Genomic DNA, 8,053 nt, shown 5'->3' on the forward strand with positions numbered 1-8,053 from the left:
CATGGACATGTTTATCAGATAAAGTTTAATAAGAAATTGAACATTATAGTTATAGTGCAAATGAATCACATTTGAGAGACAATTATGTTTCATAAAGTAAACATAAGTACCGTATATACTCGAGTATAAGACGAGTTTTTCAGCACATTTTTTGTGCTGAAAAACACTCACTCGTCTTATACTCGAGTCAGTTGTCTGTATTATGGCAATTTTCATTGCCATAATACAGACAAGGACCGGGGGCTGCCAGGAAGCTGTAACTTACCTTCACCGCAGCTCCTGTCAGCTCCCTTCTCTCTCCTCCGTCCGTGCAGCTCCCAGGTCAGCTTCCTCTGCAACTCTCGCGGCCGCGCGGAGCGTTGCCACGGTAACCCGTGGCAATGCTCTGACCCCGCGGCTGTCGCGAGAGTTGCAGAGGAAGCTGACCTGGGAGCTGCACGGACGGAGGAGAGAGAAGGGAGCTGACAGGAGCTGCGGTGAAGGTAAGTTAAAGCTTCCTGACAGCCCCCTCCTACAGCCCATCCACTGGACCACCAGGGAGTGAGAGCCCCCCTCCCTGGCCAGCTAACAAGCAGGGAGGGGGCACGAAAAAATAAATTAAAAAAATAATAATAAAATAAAATAAAAAATAATAACATTAAAAAAAATATATATTACAATAATAATTAAATAATAATAATTAATAAAATGCCCACCCCCACCAATGCTCTGCACTCACACACACACACACTGTACTCTCACACACACACACTGCACTCACACACACACACTGCATTCATGCACACACTCATACACACACACTGCACTGCATTCATTATATACACACTGCATTCATACATACACACTGCACTCATACACACACTCATACACACTGCACTGCATTCATTATATACACACTGCACTCACACACTGCATTCACACTGCACTCATACACACTGCACTGCATTCATTATATACACACTGCACTCATATACACACACTGCACTGCATTCATTATATACACACTGCACTCATACACACACACTGCACTCATATACACACACTGCACTCCATTCATTATATACACACTGCATTCATACACACACTGCATACACACACTTCATTCATACACACACACTTCATTCATACATACACACTGCACTCATACATACACACTGCACTGCATTCATTATATACACACTGCACTCACACACTGCATTCATTATATACGCACTGCACTGCATTCATTATACACACACTGCACTCATACACACACTGCACGCATATACACACACTGCACTCATATACACACTGCATACACACACAGCATTCATATACACACTGCATTCATACACACACACACACACACACACTGCATTCATTATATACACACACTGTAAATAAATATTCAGTTAATATAACTTTTTTAGGATTTAATTTTATTTAGAAATTTACCAGTAGCTGCTGCATTTTCCACCCTAGTCTTATACTCGAGTCAATAAGTTTAAAATTAGGGGCCTCGGCTTATATTCGAGTCGGCTTATACTCGAGTATATACGGTATTTACATTAATGTGTTTGAAGTTTGAAAAAGTTCGTGTGTGATTAAAAAATGTGTGATTTGATATTCTTTGTTTAAACATATGTTCTCATTTTAATATGTTAAAGCAACCAATGTATGTCATGATTAAATTAATATCGTTCAGTATGTTACAGAATAGATTAAGTAAGCTTTTATGTAGGTAAAGATATAAAACCTCTAAAATTTGAAAATGTTATAAAAGGTGATCAATGTTAAATTGGAAATAAAATATGAATAATTTGGAATATATATTTGATTTGAGACTGAAAAAGTTAATATGAAGTTGAAAGAAATATAAAACTTTTACAGAAAGGATTATTGCAAAACAAATTATGAGGCCTTAGTATATTGCATGGTACAAGTGCTAACTATTATTAAATGATTCATGTACCAAGAATAAACAAAATTGGTTCATTGGTATTGCAGATCAATATATGTCAAACTATTGAGTTTTAAGCCATTAAATTGATACTGCATTTATTTTTATGTATTTATAGGTTACTAATGAATATGTTGAAGAGAAGTTAAGCCATATGCAAAGAAAGAAACAACTGTCTGTCAGAGAGAAACATTTTTAACTTTGACCTGCAGGGTGACAACTGTGAAACCTTTGGTGATGACGTCGTATAGAAGAGAAACCTGTCAGGGGACTTTTGAGAAAGATGATAATAGACATATGAATAATCTGACAAGGACAATTTCCCAGATGATATTAGAAAATTTTAGAAAAAGAAACAGTGATTGGTTATTTAATAGTAATATGTGTTTTAGGACAATCAAACATGGAATGTTTATATTAACATTAGAAATGATGATGGTATTAAGTTAAATATTGCATTATGATCGAAAAACTTGTTTAGTTATGTAAGAAATAGGACAAGATGAGGATAATCTTGTTTCATTGAAATTTAATATAATACAGAAGAGTTTATGGTTATTGACATTAGTATGAAGTTTTAACAAAAGGAGAATAGAAAATGATAATTTATACTGAAGCATTCTGCTTCTATATTGATAGATCTAATAAGAAGAAATCCATTAATAGATTATTACATAGTTTCCACCTGAGTCTACGATGGAATGGACTAGGGATGATAAGATCGATTATCTCACGTTTGCAGGACTTCTCGAGGGCGGCTCCCTTCCTATGGAATAGCCTGCCTACCGCCATCAGAATCCCCTAGTCTTCAATTCTTTAAGAAGTGCCTTAAAACCCATTTCTTTTGGAAAGCCAATGGCCTCCTAGACTAACCTCTACCGCACATACCTGTCTCTTGCTCTTTCCTAAAGGGCAGCACTCTACTCTCTCCTCCAGCACTGCTTCACTCCCACCTAATTTGACTGCTATTTCCTGTCCTAATGTGTTTTGCACCCCACCTCCTATAGACTGTAAGCTCATTTGAGCAGGGCCCTCTTCAACCTATTGTTTCTGTAAGTTTTCTTGTAATTGTCCTATTTATAGTTAAATCCCCCTCTAATAATAGTGTAAAGCGCTACGGAATCTGTTGGCGCTAAATAAATGGCGATAATAAAAATAACATTTCTGCATAACATTGATTTTTGGATAACATCGATTTCTGGATATGGTATTATCCAATGTAACTTTTTTGTTTTTGTTCTCCTGAGTCTATAATGCTTAGACTAGGAATGATAGGATTCTGGGTAGTAATACCCAATGATACCAGAAGAAATAATATTTCATTTGATGATGTATAGAGGTGTACTAGGAAGTGAGATATGTCTGAACAAATGTGTGATGATCATTTGGACAATCCTACTTTATATGACATAGGAAACTATTAATGTTGTTTGCATTAACAAGGCTTCACAAGAGATGTGATTATGTAAAGATTAATGTTAGAAAAGCAGAATGAGATAAGGTGTTTAAATTATTAAGTCCTTTTTGTAAGTAAACATTGGAGGTATGGAATATTGTTTTAGCAGCCAATAATCTAATGCACAGAAAATAATAGGAGTTTTAGGAAGAACATCTAAGGTCTTATACCATGAAATTATTCTACTAGGAACCAAGTACAGAATTATTTTTAGAAATATCTTAGAATTATGACTAATTAGTGCTAAGGATGTAACAGCTTAGTTAATATAAGTTTCCGGGAGTATAAGAACATTGTTTTATTTGCCTTTATTAGGATATGTTGGTGATTTGAAATGGGTATTTTATCAAATATACTCTGGTATTGCTTTCTATACAAATGTTATTTATAGTGAACAGGTAGAATTTTCCAATGATCTGCATCAGTCATGTTAATGCATTATGAGTATACAAAGTTAGGTTAATGTTAAATTTGAGTATTAGTTAAATATTAGGTAACTACCGACAAAATATAGTTTACAGTGAAATTGCTAATTTCATTAGCGGGATTAGTCTAATGAAGATCTTTAACAACAGTTAAAAATGGGTTTCAGATATAATAGATTATACAATCAGATATACAACAGAGGTGTCTATTAATACACATTTATAGTTAGTAAATGATAGAAGATCTTAATCTTCCATGGATTCTCCTCCAGAGAGCTAACATGAGAACATCTCTTCTTGTACTCAATGAATGTGATTTGATTGGTGTGTGCATGGGTAGCAGGGCCGGCCTTAGGGGTATGCGAGCTGGGTGCCATGTACCAGGGGGCGCCATGTGGCCGACACAGCTCGCACATGGCCAGGTGACTGGAGTGCAGGAGAGCTAAAACAGGTACCTGGGTGGAGGATTTCATTATTTTCCACCTGGGTCTATAAAAATGTTTTTGTTTTTTTTAAATTGATGCAGTGGGGGCAGAGCTTACCGAGCAGCAGGGGTGGGGCTTATCGTGAGGCTAATGCCTACTCAAAGCCCCTGGTAAGTCCCTTCTTCCCCAACAACAAACTGCATCGAATCCCCCTTCCAGCATTATGTAAAGAGGTAAGTCTGTTTGTGTATGTGTGTGTGTGACTGTCTGTCTGCCTGTGTGTGTATGTGTGTGACTGTCTGCCAGGGTGACTGTCTGCCTGCCTGTGTGTGTGTGTGACTGTCTGTCTGTGTGACTGCCTGCCTGCGTGTGACTGACTGTGTGTGTGACTGTCTGTCTGTGTGACTGTTTGTCTGCCTGCCTGTGTGTGACTGTCTGTCTGTGTGACTGCCTGCTTGTGTGTGTGACTGTCTGACTGCATGACTTTGTGTGTCTGTTTGCCTGTGTGTGTGTGTGTGTGACTGTGTCTGTGTGACTGTCTGCCTGTCTGTTTGTTTGTGTGTGACTGTCTGTCTGTGTGAGTGCCTCCCTGTGTGTGTGTGTGTGTGTGTGTGTGACTGTCTGTGTGTGTGACTGTCTGTCTGTGTGTGTGACTGCCTGCCTGTGTGTGTGTGTGTGACTTTGTGCCTGTTTGTGACTCCAATTGTGTAGCTGTGCCATTGTGTGTGACTGTCTCCTTGTGACTGTGTGTGTCACTGCCTGTAACTGTATGTGTGACTGTAACTGTTCATGATTGTGTGCCTGTAACTGTGTGTGAATGTTTGTATTTAACTGTGTGTTTGGCTCTGTGACTGTCTGCCTGTAACTGAGCATGTGTGACTGTCTGCCTGTAACTGTGTGTGTGTGTGTGTTACTGTCTGTCTGTAACTGAGCGTGTTTGACTGTCTGCTTGTAACTGTTTGTGTGACTGTCTGCCTGTGCCTGTGTGTGACTGTATACAGGCAACTTGGTGGGGGGGTGCCATGAAGACTTTTCGCACAGAGCGCCTGATGGCCTAAGGCCAGCCCTGATGGGTAGGACAACACTCTTTTATGTTATGGTTTTACTTAAATTCATATACAGAGGGAAATTTAAAATATTCTATATTTTGGAAATGTCTCTTACATACATTTCACACTGAGGTGTGGTTGGTCTTGAGTGACATGAACAGATGGCAATAAGTGTGGTAAGCTCTTCTCTATTTCTGAGTGTCCATGGCACATGGGATGACCTAATAAGGAATTGCCAACAAGCATGTTATATCAATAGCATTGACGTAATGCTTACATGGCCATTTTGGTGGTATATATGTAGAATGTATTATCTGTGTAAGAGGGTGTCTAGGAGAATGAGACACAGACACTGAGACATGGAACAGGAAGGGTAGAGTGTCTTCACATTCTGAATGTCCAGCATGTACCATCAGCTGTTGACCTATTTAACATTAATGACATTGTAAGTACTGACTTTGCATTTGTGAAGCAAAAAGAATAAATCTCTGTTATAAGAAAAGCCAGGAAAGTCTGATTGCGTTATATTTTTAAGCGACATAGAAGAACCATAATATGCATGATACAAGGCGAGCCACCCAACAATAAGAAAGAAGAATTTACATACATATATATGAATAAGTATCAAGCAGAATAATTATTATAAAAGAACCATTTTATTACACTTACCCTCAACATAGAGTCTCATCTCATGTGTGAGGCTGTATCTATCCTGGGTATTGCTATATCACTATATTTCCCAGGAATTATAATCACAGGCTGGGCCTGTAGTTGTGGGAACGGCATGATTTCCCTACTTAAGGATCGCATGACCCCTCCTCATTACTGTTGTTGGTCTGGCGATTTGCATACCTGGGCTTCCGGCTGCAGCAGATTGCCATTTTGCTTACCTTTCTTCATGGATACCTTACATAACAGTGTAAATTTGATGTCCCTTCAAAATAACAACACACAGCCATTAATGTCTAAACCATTGGCAACAAAAGTGAGTACACCCCTAAGTGGAAATTTCCAAATTGGGCCCAAAGTGTCAATATTTTGTGTGACCACCATTATTTTCCAGCACTGTCTTAACCCTCATAGGCATGGAATTCACTGGAGCTTCACAGGTTGCCACTGGAGTCCTGTTCCACTCCTCCATGATGACATCACAGAGCTGGTGGATGTTAGAGACCTTGTACTCCCCCTCCTTCCATTTGAGGATGCCCTAGAGATGCTCAATAGGGCTTAGGTCTGGAGACATGTTTGGCCAGTCCATCACATTTACCTTCAGCTTCTTTAGAAAGGCAGTGGTCATCTTGGAGGTGTGTTTGGGGTTGTTATCATGTTGGAATACTGCCCTGCGGCCCAGTCCAGGAGGGAGGGGTCATGCTCTGCTTCAGTATGTCACAGTACATGTTGTCATTCATGATTCCCTCAATGAATTGTAGCTCCCCAGTGCCGGCAGCACTCATGCAGGCCCAGACCATGACACTCCCACCACAATGGTTGACTGTAGGCAAGAAAACACACTTGTCTTTGTACGCCTCACCTGGTTGCCGCCACGCACACTTGACACCATCTGAACCAAATAGGTATATCTTGGTCTCATTGGACCACAGGACATGGTTCCAGTAATACATGTCCTTAGTCTGCTTGTCTTCAGCAAATTGTTTGCGGGCTTTCTTGTGCATCATCTGTAGAAGAGGCTTCCTTCTGGGACGCCAGCCATGCAGACCAATTTAATGCAATGTGCGACGTATGGTCTGCGCACTGACAGACTGACCCCTCCACGCTTTCAACCTCTGCAGCAATGCTGGCAGCACTCAAAGACAACTTCTGGATATAACGCTGGCAGCACTCAAAGACAACCTTTGGATATGACGCTATTTCCCAAAGACAACCTTTTTTTTGGTCGACAATGGCGAAGCCTGTTCTGAGTGGAACCTGTCCTGTGAAACCACTGTATGGTCTTGCCCACCATGCTGCAGCTCAGTTTCAGGGTATTGGCAATCTTCTTATAGCCTAGGCCATCTCTATGTAGAGCAACAATTCTTTTTTTCAGATCCTCAGATAGTTCTTTGCCATGAGGTGCCATGTTGAACTTCTGGTGACCAGTATGAGAGAGTGTGAGAGCAATAACACCAAATTTTACACACCTACTACCTTGTAACATTAACGAGTCACATGACACTGGGGATGGAAAATGTCTAATTGGGCCCAATTTGGACATTTCCACTTAGAGGTGTACTCACTTTTGTTGCCAACGTTTTACACAGTAATGGCTGTGTTTTGAGTTATTTTGAGGGGACAGCAAATTTACACTGTTATACAGGCTGTACACTTACTACTTTACATTGTAGCTATGTAATATATTTTAGTTATGTAATACATTGCTACTAAACACAAATACACACACCAGTCAACCCATAAGACTTGCTTTTCCCACAGAAATATCACTTTAATAATGCTCTCACTTCTGCAAGGGATTCTCGGTAGGCATATGCTAATAAGCTCAACAAAGAACCACAACTCTTTTCGTATGTACTTTACAAGTAACGCCAAGCCTCCATAGCAAGCCAGTAACCAACCTCATGCTGATGAGTTGCATTAACTACGAAACAGCTGTCCATGAGTGGTTCACTGGCTTTGCTCCACTTCCTGAGTTGTGTTTCAAAGCTGTTCTATACAGCAGACACATACTCCAAGGAATCTATGTGTAAAGTGGAATTATGAGCACAAATGTGGTTCTTTGTTGAGCTCCCAATTATTACAGTAGC

This window comes from Pelobates fuscus, chromosome 11, assembly GCF_036172605.1.
Source record: "Pelobates fuscus isolate aPelFus1 chromosome 11, aPelFus1.pri, whole genome shotgun sequence".
Taxonomy (NCBI): Eukaryota; Metazoa; Chordata; class Amphibia; order Anura; family Pelobatidae; genus Pelobates; species Pelobates fuscus.